The sequence below is a fragment of the Mirounga angustirostris genome, unplaced genomic scaffold (genome assembly GCF_029215605.1).
Source record: "Mirounga angustirostris isolate CCGP_5_RB_7025 unplaced genomic scaffold, mMirAng1.0.hap1 SCAF_4, whole genome shotgun sequence".
In the NCBI taxonomy this organism is placed as follows: domain Eukaryota; kingdom Metazoa; phylum Chordata; class Mammalia; order Carnivora; family Phocidae; genus Mirounga; species Mirounga angustirostris.
In genome coordinates, this window is record NW_026991712.1 from 8,647,635 (window position 1) to 8,666,671 (window position 19,037).

Consider the following 19,037-nt stretch of genomic DNA (forward strand, 5'->3'; position numbering starts at 1 on the left):
TATTGCATGCTTGTTATGCACCCCAAAATACACTATTGCATTGTTCACTTGTTTATCCAGCGGAGTGTTTATCTACGAAATTTCTGTGCTTGGCAGAGACCGTGAACGGCCCCAGGGCAGTGACGAAGAGGTGAACCCAGAATCTTTCCCCTTACATGACCCGGGAGGAGGAGAGACACATACCGTGATAAATATAACAGTGTGCTCACTCCCAGGACTCGTGCAAGTGCAGGAAGGACACATCGGGTGGGAGGCACCTGGTTCATGTTGCAAACTAATCTCAGCTCAAGTTCAGCAGTTCAGAAGGCGGAAGGGAAGAAAGCGGGCATTAGCTAAACTCCTCTTGGTTCCTGGCATGGATATGTTTCCCACACAATGCCAAGCATGCTTCTTGAGACCCTTATGAAGAGTTTCTTCCCCTCGGTCTGCAGATAAGAACACAGAGGACCCGAGGTGAAGGGGACTTGTTCAAGGTCATAGAACTGGAATGTTGATAAGGGTTTGCACCGGCAGAGGCGCGGAGGGTGGGAAGGGGTCGGTAGGGTTGGGGAGGTTGGCTGGGTAGCACATTTCACAAAGAGGTTGCCCTTTGTCAATCCCGGGGGGGCCACAGCTGAGCCGTGCTGAGTCTTAACTAGCAGCGAGTACAAGTGTACAGCATGGACTCTAGCAGAGCCAGAGGCCTGAACGGTAATTGCAATCCCATGTCACCAGCTGTGTGACAGGGGGTGAGTTACTTAACTTCTCTGAGCCTCATTTGTCTCATCTGTGACCTAGAGACTATTCACACCGGTACCGATCTCCCAGGGCTGCTGGAGGGACAGAATGAGTTGCACACATTACCCTGCATTGAGCAGTGCCCAGAAAGGCAGAAACACATAATATATGTTAACAATTCTACTGGATAGACAGCACCTAGCACAGTTTCTGGTGCTAAGAGATGCTTAACAAATGATCATTATTTTTATCTCGTGTTTGTCAAGATTATCCAATATTGTCGTTGCTTCATTGACCTGTGTCACGATCAGGTAAAGAAGGGAGTATTTGTCAGCAACTGATGCCATCTTGAGGCAGGGGCATTGTTTATAAATTGGGAATGAAGCCCTTTTTTGACAACTGAGAAGGCAGGGAACAAGGAGAATGCACTTTCTTGACTCTCCACGGGTTTCTGTTTCCAGCCGTGTGGCCCTGACATGAGGGGGTGCACAGCCATTTACGGACGATGCCCACGAAGGGTGCATGAGGCTCTCACTCTGTGGTGGGCATGGAGATGGTTAAGAGTTTCTTCCTCTAAAGTGTTGCCTGAAAAGTACCCCAATGTCACTGCAAAAGCTAGATGTTTCTTTTGGCTCTACCATCCACCCATTGCGTAACCTTGGATGCCTGCCTTGCCTGTTCATTAGCTCATCTGATCTTCATAATATCCCATTTAATAAATGGAAAAGCGATAGAAAGAGACCTGCCCCAAATTAGAGACCATTAGCCTAAGCATAAACTAGGAACGAAGAACATACGGTAGACTGGGAGCTCCTGGCTGGATCTGGATGTTGTTGAGAGGATTCAACAGCTCTGCAGGCAGGTGTATCAGACAGCCCCGCCCTCCAGCACCCACCCCAGCTCCTCACAGCCTCCCTCAAGGGGTCCAACCTTGACCTTGGACAACTTTCCCACCCCACCCTGCAGGGTTCCAGCCCCTCCCACAGTGACAGGCTTCCCCTCCACCCTGGGGGGGTTCTCTGTTGCTCCTGAGACGTGATTCCTGGAGCCTGGGCATGACCCGCATCCGTGGCCGGGGACCCATGAAGCCAGATCTCTGATGGATGGGAAGTGGGAACCTGTGAACCTGCTCCCTTCCCTCTCCCTCCCCATCACCCCACAGTCTGCTCCCTGGTGCAGAAGTTCCTGAGCCTCTTAGGGACAGTCCCTGAGATAGAACAATACCACGTGAAGCCCCGGGTATCATACCCTCCAGGGTGTTCCCCTCCCTCCCCATGTGCCTCCCCCTTCTCTCTCCAGCTTCTTTGGAATTCTTCTCTCCGTAAAGTAATAACAAGGAAGCTTTTGCTTCCCTAGCCTTTGCTCAGTGGGATTCTAAGAGAAAGTAACTTCCCTCTCATTATTAGCTAAGAGGCAGGAGGAAGGGAGGAAGGAGGAGGCAGAGCATGACAGAGAGGGAGAGAGTAGGTGCCCTTGGCTGGAGGTGGGTATTAAAGAAGCATCAGGGGCGCCTGGGTGGCTCAGTTGGTTAAGCGACTGCCTTCGGCTCAGGTCATGATCCTGGAGTCCCGGGATCGAGTGCCGCATCGGGCTCCCTGCTCTGCAGGGAGTCTGCTTCTCCCTCTGACCCTCCTCCCTCTCATTCTCTCTGTCTCAAATAAATAAATAAAATCTTTAAAAAAAAAGAAGCATCAGGAGCATTCCAGCAATTGGCCGCAGTGGTCCAGTGCACAGACTTGACGGCAGACCAAGCACGACTGCCAGGGTTTGCATCCCTCTTCCGTTAGTTACAAGCCTGTCACTGGGCAATTCTCTGAACCTTCTGTTTCCTCATCTGGAAAGTGCAGATAACAATGATTCCTACGTCATAGGGTTTCTGCAAATATTAAGCTTACTGGTATTTGTTGAACACTTAGCACATTGTCTGATACATTGTAAGTATTATTTATGTGCTTAGTAAACATACAAGTCAACTAACTCTCCTGTGACCTTGTAGGCAGGACTCTGAGGAAGTGAGTGAGTTTCTCTGGGCCACAGTTTCTTTAGCAATAAAAGGAAAGGTTTGAATTGATAAGGGGCTCCTCTAGTTCTGAGCCTCTCTTTTCTAAAGAGAACCCGGGCGCTAATGTGAATCATTGCGGGTCAGGGATGGTCCTGAGATCTTACATAAATGGTCTTAAGATTTATATAAATTTTGCCATAATTATTCCTCACAAGAGGTCTGTGAGGTTGTGGTGAGTTCCCTGCATTTTACAGATGAGAAAGGGAAGGCTCAGAGAGGTTAAGTAACCTGTACGTGGTTACAGAGTGAGCTGTGGTATCCTGTTGCAGGGACAAAGTGCGGCTGTAGAGACCTAAGCTTCGGGGCTCAAGATGCGACTCCAGGGCTAGATGCATTCCTGGCAACTTAGAGATTATTGAATAGGTGTCATTCTGTGTGCTCGAAGCTTCCTGCCGCTGCCCGGTGGCCTGGGCCGCTGTGGGAGGGGTGCACTGGTGTGCACGCTGTGACAGTGGGTCTCCTAGGGAACGGAGCGCATTGGGATTAGAGCTCCGGGGTCTGTTTCTCTGTCTGCCGGATCACACTGGAGCTGGCAAACGGTGGGTGCCCAGCATAGGCTGGCACATGGCTACTTCAGCTTTCCCAGAAATTTGGGATAGGTGAAGGTTTGGTTTGGCTTTTTAAATTTTTTTCCAAGCTATTACCTGTCCATAAAACACTTCATATCGTCTTAAACTATTGCATAAAATAAACAAGGTAAGATTTCTTTCATCACCTTCCTAGATGAATGGCGATGGGAGAAACTCAGAGCCTGTGACTTCTTCTGTAGGCTTCAAGGGGTCAGGCTGAGACATTGTCAGGCTGGGGGTGGCAGGGGAGTGCGGAGAGGAGCCATGCACCCAGGAATCCTCCCCCTGCCTGGGGGTCTCATGTCTAGGGAAGTCCAAACATTTCCCTTCTGTCCAAGCTAACAGCATTTGCCGTGAGTTTATTTTGATGTTGTCACACTGTCCCCAGAGAGTGGCACTGACATGTTTTCTTTTCGTCTTGGTATCACAGGACCAGATTTATTGCTCATGGGTATCAGAATCAGCTCATTTTGACACCAAACCCTGGCATCTACAGATTGCAAGTAACGCATTTCTGCTTCTTGGGGAAGCTCAGACAGCTTCTCATGGTGGGGCCATCAGAACATGACAACCCATCTGTTCGGGGGAGATCACTTCATTTAAGGGCATGGTAGTCTTGGACCGAGAGATCTGTAGGTAGATACATGGATGGGTGTATTCTATTTAATACATATATTTTCTTAAGTTTCTTCATGTTAAGCCCTGGAAACCTAGCAGGGAAAAAGGAAGACAATCTCTGCCTTCATCATGCATTTTTAAAGGGAAATGCAGAAAATGAACTAGTGCTTTCCCCCAAAACCAATGTTCAGTTGGGATTATGCCCTAACAGCCGGGCACAGGGAAGGGCGCATCAGAGGATAGCATGGTCTGGGGAAGAACATCAGAGAAAGATAGCGTGGTCTGGGGAAGACCATGTATAGTAAATGTTCCAGATCACCAGCTCTGGGTCAGGGACAAGGCGGGGTGAGCACAAAATGATGGGAGCGACACACACCCTGCCTACAAGACAGTCACATCTGTTGAGTGCAAAAGGGAGATTATGTGTAAGGTACAATGAGCACGGTGGGGAGGGATTCGAGAACATGCCTGGGAAAACCAGGGGCTGTTGCAGGGAAGACAGTGTGCCATCTGCAGCTTGAAGCCAAGCAGTCAGGGCTGGCTGGACAAGATGGCAAGAAGGCAATACACAAAAATATGGAGGGATGAGAGAACATAGAATACACAGGATGCAACAGGAGTCTGGTGCTTAGGAAACAAAATACGACGAGGAGAGGAGAGAAGGGGCAGGATTTGGGATGGGGAGGCAGCCAAGGGCAGTCCACGGAGGTCTGCATGTCCTGCTGACGTGGAATCACTTATATCCTGCAGATGAGGGGGGATCACAGAAGAACACCTTGGGTGCGTCAATGGGATGTCCAGGTAGTCCTGAGATGCTGCTGCTAATGGTAATCTTCTCCCCCTCCTCCTCCTCCCCCCTCTCATTCTCCTCTTCCCTCCCCACCTCCTCCCTCCTCCTCCTTTCTCCTTTTTCAATTGACCCTTGCTGAATATATTGTAAAATTATGAGTTTATTCCTTTGTCTTAACGGGAAGAGATTCTTGTGAACATCCCAAATATGTTTGCATATTTGTCCAGAGTTTGAGGTCATTATTCAGCACATAACCCTTAGGGCCAGGACTGCAGGTGTAAACAGAGAAAAAATATCAGAGCCCACAGACTGAGGAGCCCTTGGCGTGACTGGATCCGATGGGTCTCCAGCTGTGTCCATGATCCACGGAGGGGATCTTAAGCTGCTGTAGCAGGTAAAGGAGGTCCAAGGGTCCCCTTCCCCTGCATTGAGGATATCTTTTTTTTATACCAGGGTTGTCTCAGCCAGAAAATGTTGCTTGCAAGGAACAGAAACAGTTCAGAGTTAAAAGAGTAAGGAGGGCAAATGGAATTCAATGGAAAAATGTAGGTTCATTCTACATAAATGAAAGGAAAGCTCAACAACAACAATAATAATAAACATATATTGAGCACCTACTATCTGTCTGTCACTATTCAAGAGCTTTACATTAACGTATGTAAGCTTTAGAACAATACTAAATATGAAAGTGGACACTATTATAATGCTGATTTTATAGCTCAGAAAACTGAGATTCAGAGAGGTTAAGTAATAAACCCAAGGTCACACAGCTAGGTAACATCTTAGCCACGATGTGAACACACAAAATCTGGTTTCTGAGTCAATGCTTTTGACCCCTATGCTGAAAAACAAGAAGCAGGAAGGTAACGTCTAGTGCTCTAGGTGGAGAGAAGCAAAGAATGATCTCTTCAGGAACGTGGCATGCATGACAGGCTTAGTGTGGGATGCCTGCCACCTTGTAACTGAGGAAGGGGAGGGTCTCATGGCTGGAAGCTCCCCCAAACTACTTGGAATGGGGGAGAGCCATGTCTCAGAACAAAGGCCAACAGGGGGTTCCACAGAAGATTAAGTGTGAAGCAATAAACAAACAAAAAAAAAGAGTTCAACTACAAAAAGAAAAAAAAAGAAATTATCCTTAGAGCCCTCTTATTTTGTATATGAATAAATAAAAACAGGAAAAAGTTGAAGTTGGCATTGTGAGTTGTTTATTATTATTATATTATTATTGTACATTGAAAAATGTTTTAATATGAAAATCATTAAAAAACCCATTTTGGGGGGTGCCTAGCTGGTTCAATGGGAAGAGTTTGCAGCTCTTGATCTTGAGGTCATGAGTTCCAGCCCTAAGTTGGGTATAGATTACTTAAATAAATAAACTGAAAAAAAATTAACAAAAAAATTTTTTTCTTTAGGTCTTTGAATTCAACCTACAAATCTCTTTTAACATAGACTATATTTTAACAATTACTTTCAAGGAGTCTCTTGTTCAGTGTTTAAAGAACCCTAAATAGCTTCAAAGGACTGGCCCAGATAAAAGCTCTATTCATTAAATCCCCTCCATTGTTTAAACTGATGTTGCAAAAGCCTGCCTAAGTATTTAAATCATCTAGTGAAGTTATAATTCAACTTATAACTAAGTTTGAAGACTCTCTGATTCTTCTAAACAATCAAACATGGTAAACTTCCTAATTAAAAAAAAAAAAAAAAACTTTTCCAATGGAAATTTACAAGTCTAAATTACACCACAGCTCAGTTACATTTTAAATCGGCATTATCAGGCTACTCGGACTCTAATGTATCAAAACATTTTCCTTTTCTTTTTATTATAAAGCAGACTTCAAATACCAAACATATGCTGATCTCTCCACAGACCTTACTTCTGGGATTTCCTTTCCCTTCACTCTGTTTAACACATTCTAAACTTTTGCCAGGGTGGAACGTGGTCAGCACTAGGAGAATAAACAAGTTGTTTCAACATCACAAGCAAGGACTGACGTAAACTTACGAACTTATCAATCAGAGACTTCTGGCCAGAACACAGGGTCTGAGGGACAAGGACAATTTTTTTTTGTCGAGACAGTTGGCATGTTCAGGCTTTTTCTAGTTACTATGGCAACAAGCTACTCCAAGTCCACACTGTGCACCTGGGATTTGTTTCTGCACTCTTGCCCCTGCATCTAGGTTGAGTGCTCTAACCCCTTCTAACCTTGCAGCATGGACTGCTAATTGTCCCCAAATATCCATTTCCCACAGCATGCATTCCCAGGATAAGGACTACATTTACCAGTGTCCCTTGCAGCTAGGCAGCTGGGAGGGGCCTTGGGAATGAGATCCTAAGTGGAAATGGTGTGGGCAATCTGTAGGAAAATGTCCTTAAAGGTAAAGAGCATGTTCTTATCTCCTTCCGAATGACTGGAACAAAGATTTGATGTCTGGAGCTGGAGCAGCCAACGTGGACTGGGAAGTCCCTTGGGGCTGGATGGTGCGCCCTGCTGTAGAACCAGAAGGATGGAGCCTGGGTCCCTGACACTATAGAATGCCATGCCAACCTTGTGTCCCAGGACTTAGAAAAAGGAAAGATTAACTTCTACCTGATTAAGCCACTGTGATTTGGGGTTTTCTGCTGTTGAACCTAATCCTAATTGCTATAGACACTTCCGCCTGATTTGCACAGGTGAAATTCCGAATTCTTCCCCAGAGAACAGGATTCTTCGACAGTCAGCTATTTTACTGCCTGATGGAATCACCCCAATGACTTACAGGATTTTACCAAACTGACACCCCAAATCAGTAGCAGATGTCACATCTCTTAAAACAGGCTATAGCTCCCAACACAACATCAAGGTAAATTTAGCTGCCTCCAGAATCATTACATGCAGATCATTAAATGCAAGAAGCTAACATTAATTTATATTTTATGAGTTTGCAGTTCGAAATATATAACTGAACACCAAAATATCTAGTACATCAATACACATGAAAATAGCAATAGTTAGCTTACTGTGGGCACTTACTATGTGCGTGGTTGTCTAAGAACCACCTTATTTAACTTTTCCAACATCCTAGAGGGGAAAGTCTGTCATTATTCTCATTTGAGACATAAGGAAGCCACAGCCACATGTTTTGCCCAAGCTCAGATGTGCAGCTGCATTCCACAATCCACTACGTGTTAGAGGTACTCCTGCCTGGGTGCAGTCTCCGTACGGTTTTAATGAGCAAGAGAGAAGAGAACAAAAAGATGCTTGCAGGTTCAGTCTCAAGGCAAGTTAGCCTATTCGACTACCAAAAAATACAGAGAAATTATTTCAGGGCTTCTTTGCAATTTCTCAACAGTATATAAGGCTGTCATCTTTATTCTTTTTAAATATGGAAATCCTCTATCCAAAATTTGGATATAGGCTTGGTTTCTACTGAGCAAAAGTAACTTGCTCTCCTTTGGGGGAGGGGGGTGCGGAGGCAAATTCAAAATTGTAAGGCCAACTCCATAGGCATGTAGTTTAGAAAAGAGAGAATTACAGGGCTTTCTTCCCCCCAGAGAGATGCTATTGGTCTGGCAGAGCCCTGGTATTTGGCAACTCCCACACTGGGTACTTTTCCATTCTCATCTATAAAACATTTGCAGGAATGTTGACAAGTATAATATGCATAAGAAAGATACTTAAATTAATAATGGCCATCATTTATTGAATGCTTACTAAGTATCTGGCACAGAGCTAATAATTTTCATATATAATCTTTCTCCTTAAAATGACTCTGAGAGGGCGCCTGGGTGGCTCAGTTGGTTGGGCGATTGCCTTCGGCTCAGGTCATGATCCCGGAGTCCTGGGATCGAGTCCCACATCGAGCTCCTGGCTCAGCGGGGAGCCTGCTTCTCCCTCTGACCCTATCCCATCTCATGCTGTCTCTCTCTCTCTCAAATAAATAAATAAATAAAATCTTTAAAAAAAAAAAACGGCTCTGAGAGGCTACCATCTGCCCATTCTGCAGACAAAAACTGGAAGGCTCAGAAAGCGTAAATCATCCTCTGGCTGGAGCCGCCGCCCTACCTCCGCTCTGCTGTTTCCTCCAGCAAGCAAGCAGGGCTCAGCTTCGCAGTCTGTTCTTTCCTTCAATTTCTCAGGTGAAAGTGCTGGTTCTTAAATGTCAGAAAACCATGATAGAGACCATTTTCGATCCTTAAAGAGCCCGCAATTTCTTATCAAGAATGAAAGTGTTAACCTTGGGGTCCCTGACATATTTCAAATACAGTAATTGCATTCTGCTTATTTCGACTTTACTCAGAAATAAAATCATTGAAAAACATCATAGAACAAAAGGTTTCCGGTTGCGAGGACCCTTAAGATTATCTAAGCCAGTTGTTTCCATCCTGGGAACAGTTTGTCCAAATGGCAACCCACGTGGAAGGGCACGCACAATTGGATGTCACCTCTGCTTGTGCTTCTCTTTGGAAATAACTTCCATAATGAAAATTAATCATGGATACTACAATATCCCCAGTATCCAGCTATTCAATAAATATTTGCAAAATGGATTAATGGAGGTGGGTACCCAGTGTGCAAGCCCCTCCGGTCCGACAGAGCAGTTTGAAAACTTTGCTCCAACTCAACCTCCTAATGGTACAGACAAGAAAGTCTTCAGAGAAAGGAAACTGTCCAAAGGCAAGTGGCTACAGAGTAGCAGAGCCAGGACTTGGGGCCAGAACATCTTATCAAAAAGACTTTGTCCACAGCCCTGTTGGGATTTATGGTTGAGTGGCTGAGTAAGGTGCTGTCCACCCACCCCTGTGGCCGTTTTACAGAAGGAATTTGTTTAAAAAGGCAGATTCCTAGACCCGGCTGCAGGTCTAGTGAATTTCAAATCTCCGGGAGTGGGACGCAGGACTCTGTGCTTAGAATAAGCCTCCTGGAGTCATCCTTGTCCACACTGAAGTTTGAAAAGTAGACTAAAGGTTCCTTGTCTGGCTCCAGGCAGTAACTGGAGACTTTCTTGGCTGTGATTCTTCTCCCGCTTGGGACCAGAATGAAGAGCCACTGACCTGGGGGGCTACCTATAAAGTTCTGTTCTTGAATGAATTATATATTCCATAACCATTTACTAACAATCACCACGTCCTCAGGGCTCCAACCTTGTCCCTCTTCATTGTCCCCAACATCTCCAGGTGATCTGCCATCCATACCTGGTCTCCACCACCACCTGTTGCCTGTGAATCTAGTCCTGCTGCCCAGTCCTAAACATTCAACTGCTTGTGGACTGCCAACTCTGCTGCTCCATCCCCTCCCTCATGTCTGGACAGGCTTGCGAGTGCTCGAGGAGCAGAACACAAGGATGACCTTACGGTTACTTCGGAAGCTGGGTCACCAAGGGCATACGGCTTCTATCTGGTTCCCCTGCGATGCTCTGTCTCAAAATCCAGCCTCTATGCCTCGAGAAGCCCAAGGCACATGGATGTGCTCTAGCTTTTAACCCTATCACGCTCATGCTCGTCTTGCCATGAGAGGTGGCTGTCGCCTCTCCAGATGTCTCGTGCCCATCTGTGTGTGAACGTGTGTGTTAACCATGTAACTCCGTTGCAAGAAAGAAGTAGGAGATGGACACTGGGAGAGTGTACCTAACAATGTCACTGCCGGATTTGTTGCCAACACAGAGATGTAAGTGTCCCCCTCCTCTCACGGCCCCTGACCCATTGTGGACATGTTCTGCTTATTTTCTCTCCTCTGAAATTCATCTGCCTCTGCCCAGGCTTCTGCGCCTCCCTCCGGTCAGACCCCTGAAACCTGGATTACTGGAATGATCATTGCCTCCAGTCTGGACACGCCCCTCCGTGCCTCACAAGGCTGCCCAAGTGGTCTGGCCGGCATGTCAATGTCACTGTGTCCCCACTGCCTCTGCCCAATTCTGTGAAGTCTCCGAGCTTCTAACGGTTCTCCGAGTAAAGACCAGACCGCCCCACCTGGCTTGCAAGGCTGTGGGTGAACTGGATGAGCTCATGCCTCTTGCACACTTCCTCGTTCACCCTGAGATCCCAGGACACCTGTCCCCAGGAGCTATCCCCGGGTGGAGGAGGTCATCCAGAGGACGTGACCGCCAGCTGAAAGGAGAGCTGGCTCAGGACAGGTGGAGGATCTTCACCCCCCTCCCTTGTCCTTGGAATGTACGCGCCGCCTCAACCGCATCCTGTTCCCACAGTGGGAGCTGTTTTCAGGGACGCAGCCTTGAGAGAACCAAGTGTTGCTGAGACCACCTGGATGGTGTGTATGACTGAACCTCATTAAGACCTCTCTATAAACTTTTAAGTTTCTAGAAGGTAGGTTCAGAGGTCTACTCATCTTGAGGCCCCCAAGATAAGACTTTACAAGTGAGTTCTCTTGCTTATTAAACCTGCCACTCACCAATCTCTTTCTTCCATCTCTCCCTGTCTTCTGTGCATGGGGCCAGTTTCAGATTTCACCCCAAAGGCTCCTGAGCTCATGAACCAACACCCTCTAAGTGCCCACCTGTTAGCCTATCACAGCATGGCCCCAATGTGCTGAAATTCCCAGCAACTTCAGTCCCCTGAAAGATTGTGGGCTCCCGGAGGGTGGGGGCTGTGTTCTGTCCATCTCCACATCCCCAGCACTTAGCAGAGTATCTGGTAGATTAGGGTGGCCCTAAGTATCCAATGACCACTGTCCTTACCAGAGGAGAAGACAGACAGACACATACACACACATACACATATAGACACATGCAGTCATGTGAAAAGGGAGACAGACATCAAGGGGATCATCTACAAGCCAAAGAAGGCCAAGGACCGCCAGGAGCCACCAGAAGCTGGGAGAGAGGCACGGGGCGGATTCTCTCTCAGAGCTCCCAAAGGAGCCAAGCCTGGTGGCACCTTGATTTCAGACTTCCGGCCTCCTGAACTGTGAGAAAATGTATTTCTGCTGCTTGGGGCCACCTAGTTTGTAGTAATTTGTTACCACAGCACTAGGAAATGAACACATTCAGGAAGACTGGACCCAAGGACAAAAGTGTTCCCAGGTCTGGCAACCCAGAACAGCAAAGGCTCTACTGATACAGTGAGGACTGCTAGGAAGCAGAGTTCCCACACACCAGGCCTTGCATGAGACCTCCAGATCTTTATATACTGCAGGGGTTGGAGAGCCCCATGATGGCTGTTAGTGAAATCTTCACTGGCCCAGCAAGATGGAGATCCATGTTAATTTCAAGGACATACATGTCATTTAACCAGAACTTCTGGGCTGCATCATGTCTGTTACACAGGGCTCATAAAGAGAAATATTGGGAGAAAATGAATAAGAAACCTACATTGGGACCATATCAAGGAGGACCTTCACTGCTAGACTCAGAAGTTTGGATTTGTATCCTTAGACAATGGGAACCATTGAAGTTTTAAGGGTTTTGAGCTTGGGAATGTCTTGTGGCTTCAGGAAAAATGATCTGGCTATAGTTATGTATCAGTTATCAAGCATCTGGCAGCAAGTAACAGGACCATGATATAAAGTGGCTTAAACAAAAGAACTGTACTGACTAATACAGCAGAAAGACTAGAATTATGCTTCAGGTACGGTGTGATCAGGGCTCTAGATCTACTAAGCTTCAATTTGGCTCCCCTCATGGGCACAAGATGTCGTCCAGAGGAACTGAGCTACTGAGTTAAAAATACTTCCATATTCATGTATGGTTGGAAATAAAGAGAAGCTTCCCAGGACTCTCGAGGACTCCTTTCCTAGAAGACACAAGTATATTTCTCTCTGTATCTTCTTGATCCAAACAGGGATTAAATCTACATCTTCCCAAGCCAAATTCTGGCAGAGAGATGAGGGTGGTCATGATTTGACACAATTAATCAGCTGCCTTAGCATGGACGCTGGGTGTAACCTATTAGTGTAGAGAGTGATTCTGGGTTAGTTCTACTGGCTCAGATGCCCCTAAGATTCCCAGGGGTGGAAGGGGGCTTAAGGGTCCTGCATCCTGCATTCCCTGTGATGCAAAATATACAGCTCTCCTTCCACATGCTTACTCTTGAGATGGGCACACAATTGCTGACCCATGACCCAGTGAGGCCTGTCAGTCAGATTCCTCTTCTGGAAAAACTCAACCCCAGAACAGATGAACAGGGGGAAGTGAAACTGGAAGGAGTGTTACGACAGTCATCACGACGTAGAGGGGCTGGGGCTGCAACCACCAGGAAAATGGTAGGGCAGACCCCAGGGCTTAACAGAGGAAGACTGTGGGCAGGGAGAGAACAGAGCAGAGAGGGGGTGAGAGGAGGGAGAAAAAGGCGAGGGGTGGGGGGGAAGGAGGGCCACAGAGCCAGAGCCAGAGTTAGAAAGACCGGCTGTCTTTCTCCTTCCAGCTTCTGCCAGTCCCTCCCTCTGTTACTCCTTTCATCTAAGGAAAGTTGGGTCCCCCAAACCGTGATAAGTAAAACACTGCCCCAAACAAACCTCCATGTGCACACCAGCCCGGAACTCACCGCTGACAAGCCAGGCAGCCCTTTTCTCCCCAATCACCCAGATGGCATCAGGGCCCATTAGGATCCTTCCATTCTGATGCGTGAAGAAAGGGGGTTGGGGGAGAGGGAAATCAATTTCTTTCACCATTATTACTGAGAGCCTTGCAGTTGCTCGGAGTACGTGGGGGAGGGTGTGTGTGTGAGCATTAAATCAATGTCAGTGCTCCCTGGGGGGACTCACCTTGCAGACACTCCCAGCAATGACTATGACTGCTATTCCTGGGCAGGGTATGTTGGGAGACACACTCAGGGTGACAGTGGGGAATGCCCTGACACACAGCCCCGGATGCGGGCTCCCGGAAAGGTCCAGGGGTCTCAGAAATGCTGTCTCCGTGGCCTATCACAACACTAGAATAAACAGGAGGGTCAGGGGGAGCCCTCTCTCCTACCTGGTAAGAAAGGATGTGGGCCAGAAAAAGCCTTGCCAGGTTACCCCATCGGAGCCTGGGATGCACATCTTTATAGATAAGGTGATGATTTATGCATGTTTCACCATGGAGTCACTTAATTAGGAATTCCCATCTCACTGTGGAGTCACCTAGGGGAACTGCCAAGAACCTGGGGCTGAAATTAAGAGCTGACTTTGGTTCTTGGCTGCAAAGTGGAACAAACCTGGATAATCAGCGTCCACTTACTTGCCCAATCTGGTCTTCTCTCCAGACTCCGCTAGGAAAAGATGGCACAGTCCTAATTACTAAATGGTTAATTTTCTAGTGGTGAATTTTCTCACTCTCTCCTCCCCCTCTTTTTCAGTCTGCTGCTTTTCTACTTCTCTCTGCTCTGAATAGCTCCCCTTTCCTCCCCCAAGGAAGGCTGAGAAGTCTCCTGGACCAGCCTTCACCCATTCCCTGGGGCAGGCCACCTCTCTGCCAGGGGTGGGGGCCCAGGTTGGAGGCCCACCATCAAAACAATTGGGCGCTTACTACATGATTGGCATAGTTTTAAGGGTTCAGCATGTATGAATTCACTTGATTATTACAACAACCTATGGGATAGACATTATTAGGCCCATTTTCACAGAAGAGGAAACTGGGGCACAGGGCTACCTAAACTAGTCTAAGATCACACATCCAATGAGGGTAAGGCAGGATCGGAAGCTGGAAGTCCCATCCAGCCGGCCCTGGTCTGAAGTACACACTACAGTGTCCCTCTGATGAATGATGGGCTAGGGAGCTATCCCCCTTCCGCCACAAAAGGCTGACCTCTCCAAGGAAAGCAATGGAAGCTGGAAGAATTAAGTGCCCTCCAGAACACACTGGGCCTCTTTCCTCTTAGCATTGTTCAAAAAAGTTGCAAAAGAGGTACAATCCCTGTAAGGGGATCAAAGCTGTACAGTCACATTTTTTTTTTAATGCTTCTTAAACCTTGTGTCCAGCATTTAGTCTCTAAGACCGGCCTTCTGCCATTGAGCAAGATGTCTCCAATGCCCCCACTTCCCTCTAAAGGAGAAAGGGCAAACCCTCCCCCCCAAACCTGAGCCCGAAACGGGGTCCAGTCCCAGAAGCCCCAGCCCCCGGCCGCCCCGGGACCGGCCCCTGCCTGGAGTCCCCAGGCCTGGCGCTCGCCCTGCTCTGGACCGCGGTGCAGCCTCCGCATCCGGGAGGAAAAAGCGGTGGCGGGCAGGCGAGCCAGGGCGGGGGCCGCGCCGCGGGGGCCGCCCTGCGGCTCGGGACTGGGCCCCGGGCTCGGGCCTTACCAGCGCCCCAGCCCCGCCGCGCTCCTCCCCTCCCCCTCCCCGAATCCCACCTCTAGTCCCGCGCCCTTAGAGGAAGTCGGCGGCTTTGCCCGGTCGCCAGCAGGGGATCGGCCCCTTCTTGCTACGGTGCGCGCCCATCTCGGGCTCTTCGGGGCGCCGCCACGTCCACCTCCTCCCGGGGGCTGACCGCCCGGGTTCCCCGGAGGTTCTTCCCTGGTCTCGCCAGCCTGTGGGCGGCGGCCTCGGCGCGGAGTGTCGCGGAGCTGTCCCCGCAGAGCCCTCTCCGGGCGGCGATCCGGTCCCCGCGCCGCCTCCGGCGTCTCCCCAGTCTGGCCTCCGCTAGCCGGCTGCGATCCACGTGGCTCCGGGGCTCGCAGGAAGCCCTGAGCGAGCGGAAAGCCGAGCCGAGAGCGGGCGGAGGGCGCGCGGGGGGAGCGCGGGCCCGGGGGGCGGGCGCTGGGCGGAGGAAGGGGAGGGCCGCGCGCCGCCGAGGCGCCCGCCCCGCTCCGGCGCGCCCCGCTCCCGGCCCCTCCCCGGCCGCCCGCCCGCCCCTCCCGTTACACCCGGGGGAAGGTGTTCCCGAGACCGCTCCCATCCTCACCCCGCCTCCCCGCCTCCCCGGCTCCAGCCTCCGCCGGCGGAGCTCCACTATGCCAGACAGTTTCGACACTTTGCAAAGACAAAGACCAGAGGGAGGAGGAAGAGGAGGACGAAGAGGAAGAGGAGGAGGGAGAGGAGGACGGAGCGATGTGAGCTGGGAAGGGGGCGAGTGTTCGGGACACCCCCCCTTTATTCTCCTCGGAGCCCCTCATCCCCAAAGCCGCGGAAACTCCAGCGGGTCTCCAGCTGCGGTGAGCGAGCGCGCCGAGCCCAACGCTGCCGGGGTGCGCGGGGGGCTGCGTCCGCCGGAGTTGGGGCTCGGGCAGTTTCGAGTGTGTTCTCCGAGTGGAGGGGTGGGTGCCCGGAGCCGGGAACAGAAGTGGTCGGGAGGGGTCTAGGAGGGTGTCACACTGGAGGTGGGGACTGAAGACCCCAGGCGCCCGGAGGAAGACACACGTAGGGAGACCCCTTCCCCAGCCACAGCGTCACCGGGGTCTTTGGGAGAGGGAGGAGGTCCAGGAGGAGGCTGGAGCTCCGGGATCTTCAGCCGTTATTAGAAGAGCTGCTGGGACCCCGGCGGGGAGCCTGCGCCAGGTCCGGAGCAGCGGTCCCCGGGGTGGCCCCAGTGACACTGCACCCGCGCCAGGCTACAGTCTCCCGGGTCGGGGCCGCCAGAGGGCGAAGCGGCCAGCGGGGCCGCGGGTGGGATGAGTCCCCTCTGGGCGGCTGGCTCCGGCGCTTCCGAGTGGAGCGAGGGGCGCGGGGGCGCGCGGAGGCTGCCGGTGATCCGGTCCCGCGGCGGCGGGACGGGGTTGCGATCGAGCCTCCAAATCCGCTACGAGCAGGAGCACATCCGGGAGGTGGCCATCGCCCCCGGGGACGCCGCCGGCCCACGTTGCTCCGGAGATGGTGGAGAAGTTGGCGCGGTAGCTGGACATGGCGTGGTGGGCAGGGAGCGATTGGGTGGGCGCAGGGGAGGCAACTCGAAACTCTGGAGTCCGCCCCAACCCCGTTAGGCGCCGCAGCTGCAGCGACATAATCTGACAAAAGTTAGCAACTTGTCTGTGTTTCTCGGGTGTGTGACCTGCGCGGGGCAGAGGCCGCTCCTCGGGAGAGCGCAGGGGCTGGCAGCCGCGGCACTGGGGCAGAGCGCCCGGATGGGGCTACGGCTGGATTCGGGATCGGGACCGTGGCGCAACTTTGAGCTCCTCCTTTCGCCGAGCGTGTGTTTGAGCGTGACCTTGCGGGAGGAAGCGCGGCTGAACTTGAGATGGGGGTTGAGGCTGCGCCGGGTCTGCCTTCTCCTTGCCCCGAGGCCCGGTCTCTGGGGAAGGGCGTCTGCAGAGTCTGGGTTCCGCTCGGCGGGTGGCGCCCGGAGTCCCTCCAGCCTGCCGCCCCAAGGTCCTGGCCAGCGCCTGCCACTCGCGGGGCTTGGTGGGGGCGCTCGGCGGGTGGACACGTGCGCGCCCAGAAGTGCGCGGGTGGTGGGGGCTGGGCGGGTCACTGCGTCTCGCGGGCTCTGCGTGTCCCGCAGCTGGAGACGGCCCCGTCCCTGAGGGCAGTGACCCTTTTCCCGCGGGGCCGCGTCAGGCATCCCCCTGCTTTCGCGTGCCCACCTCCAGGGACTCCTCGCCTCTTCTGGCTCACCCTCCTCGCGGGCCCCTTCGCCCCGCGGATTTGGGCCGAGATGGGCCCCCAGGGAGACAGCGAGCGCGCACCCCTGCTGGAGGCCGACTGTGTGTGTTGGGACGGGGGGAAGGCGGGGAGAACGAGGTTAGCAGGGAATGAGTTTGTCCAAGAGTCTTCGCCACCGCGCCTAACACACAGTAGGGAAAGGCTGTTTGCAAAGGCCTGTAGATGGAAATGCGCTGGCAGGGGCCTGACGTCCCCTTCTCTCCATGTTCTCTTTCTACTACGGAATTCACGTTCATCCACCGAATCAAGCCCTTTAGGCTTCTAGACGTGCCTTGAGCACCTACTACGTGCCAGGTTCAAAGCTGGGCTGTTCTTAGAAGCGGAGGGCGGAGCCGCCTGGTGTTCTTGCCCAGGAGCTGCGTAAGGGCGCCCGGGACTTTGCAAAAGGCAAGGTGCAGTGCCCCCTTCCGGCTGCTTTGAAAACTGCCGCTTGGCTCCGAGGTGGGGAAGGGGCGCCAGAGGCAGGGTGCCTGGGCTCCCTCCAGGTCCCTCCTTGCACCTCCCCTTCCTGCCCCAAACACCATGGCCTGGCCATTTTCAGAAATCCCGTGGTTGGCTGAAAAGACCGACCAGAGTTCACCATTCCAGCCTTCCCCGCCCTCGCCCAGATCCCGGTCTTCCACCATCTCCCTCTCTGACGTTCACGCGTGAGACTTGAACTCTCTGAATCTCAGTTTCCATATCTGTAAAATGGGGTCATTACTATTACCTTACAGATGTGTGGCACAGAGTGTTACATATAATTGTGTGAATGTGTGTGCACGTAGGGATATACATGTTCACACATTCACAGCATATGTACATATTCATGCGACCTTTGACTTCAAGTCTGGGAAAAGGAATCTCATCTTACAAAAAATTTAATTTTGCTGAATAAATAAATAACAGAATGAGTAGGGAGCTCCTTCCTCCATCTTTGGACAACCCTACAAGCCTGGGAATGTGCTGCCCCTGCGTTCTGCTGGTCCCGTATTTGCTGTCCAGGCTTTACCCACGAGACAAGGCGAGGGCCTGGGCAGAAGCAGGGTCTTCCCCTCACCTCACTGGGTTGGCAGGCCACAGGGCACCTCTTGAACACTGCCCTGAGAATGGAAACAGGAAATGTTGCCAGAAGTGAGGGCAGAGGGCTCTCTAGGGGGCGTGGATTCTGCTCCGCCAGGCTCTGCCCCAGCTGCAGAAGCTGACTTCTGAGCAGCCTTCTTGTTGACCGCAGGGCCGTGTTCCCACCTGGAGGCACAGATTGGGCATTCCCTCAGCTGGGTTTACCAGCACCCCGCTAAAGTTGGGAACCTCCGTAGAATTGGCTGTCTGGAGCCTTTGTCCCCGAGGTGTGGTGGGGTGGATCCATCTGTGGGCCTGGTAGTGAGGGATCCTTGCAGGTCCTGGAGCCTCAGGGGTGTGTGTGGCTTTGTGCCAGGTGGGTCTCTGTCGCCCCTCTGCACCAAGCAGCCCCCCAAGCCAGGATATCTCCTGGAGGCAAGCTCTCAGCAGTCTCCCATCCCCCAGGAAGGGGCCTCTTTGAATCGCTGGGTCAGTTCACCTTGCTTGAGTCCCTTGCTTTGTGGCAGGCTGCTGACTCAGAGGAGTTATATTTGGACAGGGCTTTTTGCCTTATGGGATTTAAACCTTAACCCTCTCTCTAGGCTCCCTCCCACACCATGAAAAGCAACCAAAGTAAAGTAAGAAAAAAAAAAAATCCACCAGTCATCTGCTTATCCTGCTTCCTAGTAAATCCTATATGCACTAAGGATGAACGCCACTGGCCAGTGGAA

The 19,037-nt window shown here is 51.2% G+C and overlaps 1 protein-coding gene and 1 long non-coding RNA gene across 11 annotated transcripts in view; both read left to right on the forward strand.

The window, feature by feature from the left end:
- Positions 1-200: 200 nt before the first annotated feature.
- LOC123858698 (uncharacterized) lies at positions 201-10,045 on the forward strand. Of its 2 annotated transcripts, none has more exons than XR_006794186.3 (4): positions 201-473; positions 3,779-3,851; positions 4,717-4,793; positions 9,915-10,045. It is a non-coding gene; the product is annotated as an uncharacterized LOC123858698 (long non-coding RNA). The 2 variants fall into 2 exon arrangements; XR_006794185.3 differs by having other exon boundaries at positions 201-453.
- A 5,497-nt stretch (positions 10,046-15,542) lies between these two features.
- Positions 15,543-19,037, forward strand: part of ST3GAL1 (ST3 beta-galactoside alpha-2,3-sialyltransferase 1) — a 91,734-nt gene continuing 88,239 nt past the window's right edge. For 7 of the 9 annotated variants that reach the window (XM_064587852.1, XM_045895840.3, XM_064587847.1 and 4 more), the window contains exon 1: positions 15,624-15,821. The gene's annotated coding sequence lies outside the window, so the exon portion shown is untranslated. Of the gene's footprint in view, positions 15,822-19,037 lie in introns of all 9 variants that reach the window. The other 2 variants (XM_045895838.3, XM_045895839.3) reach the window with 1 other exon arrangement.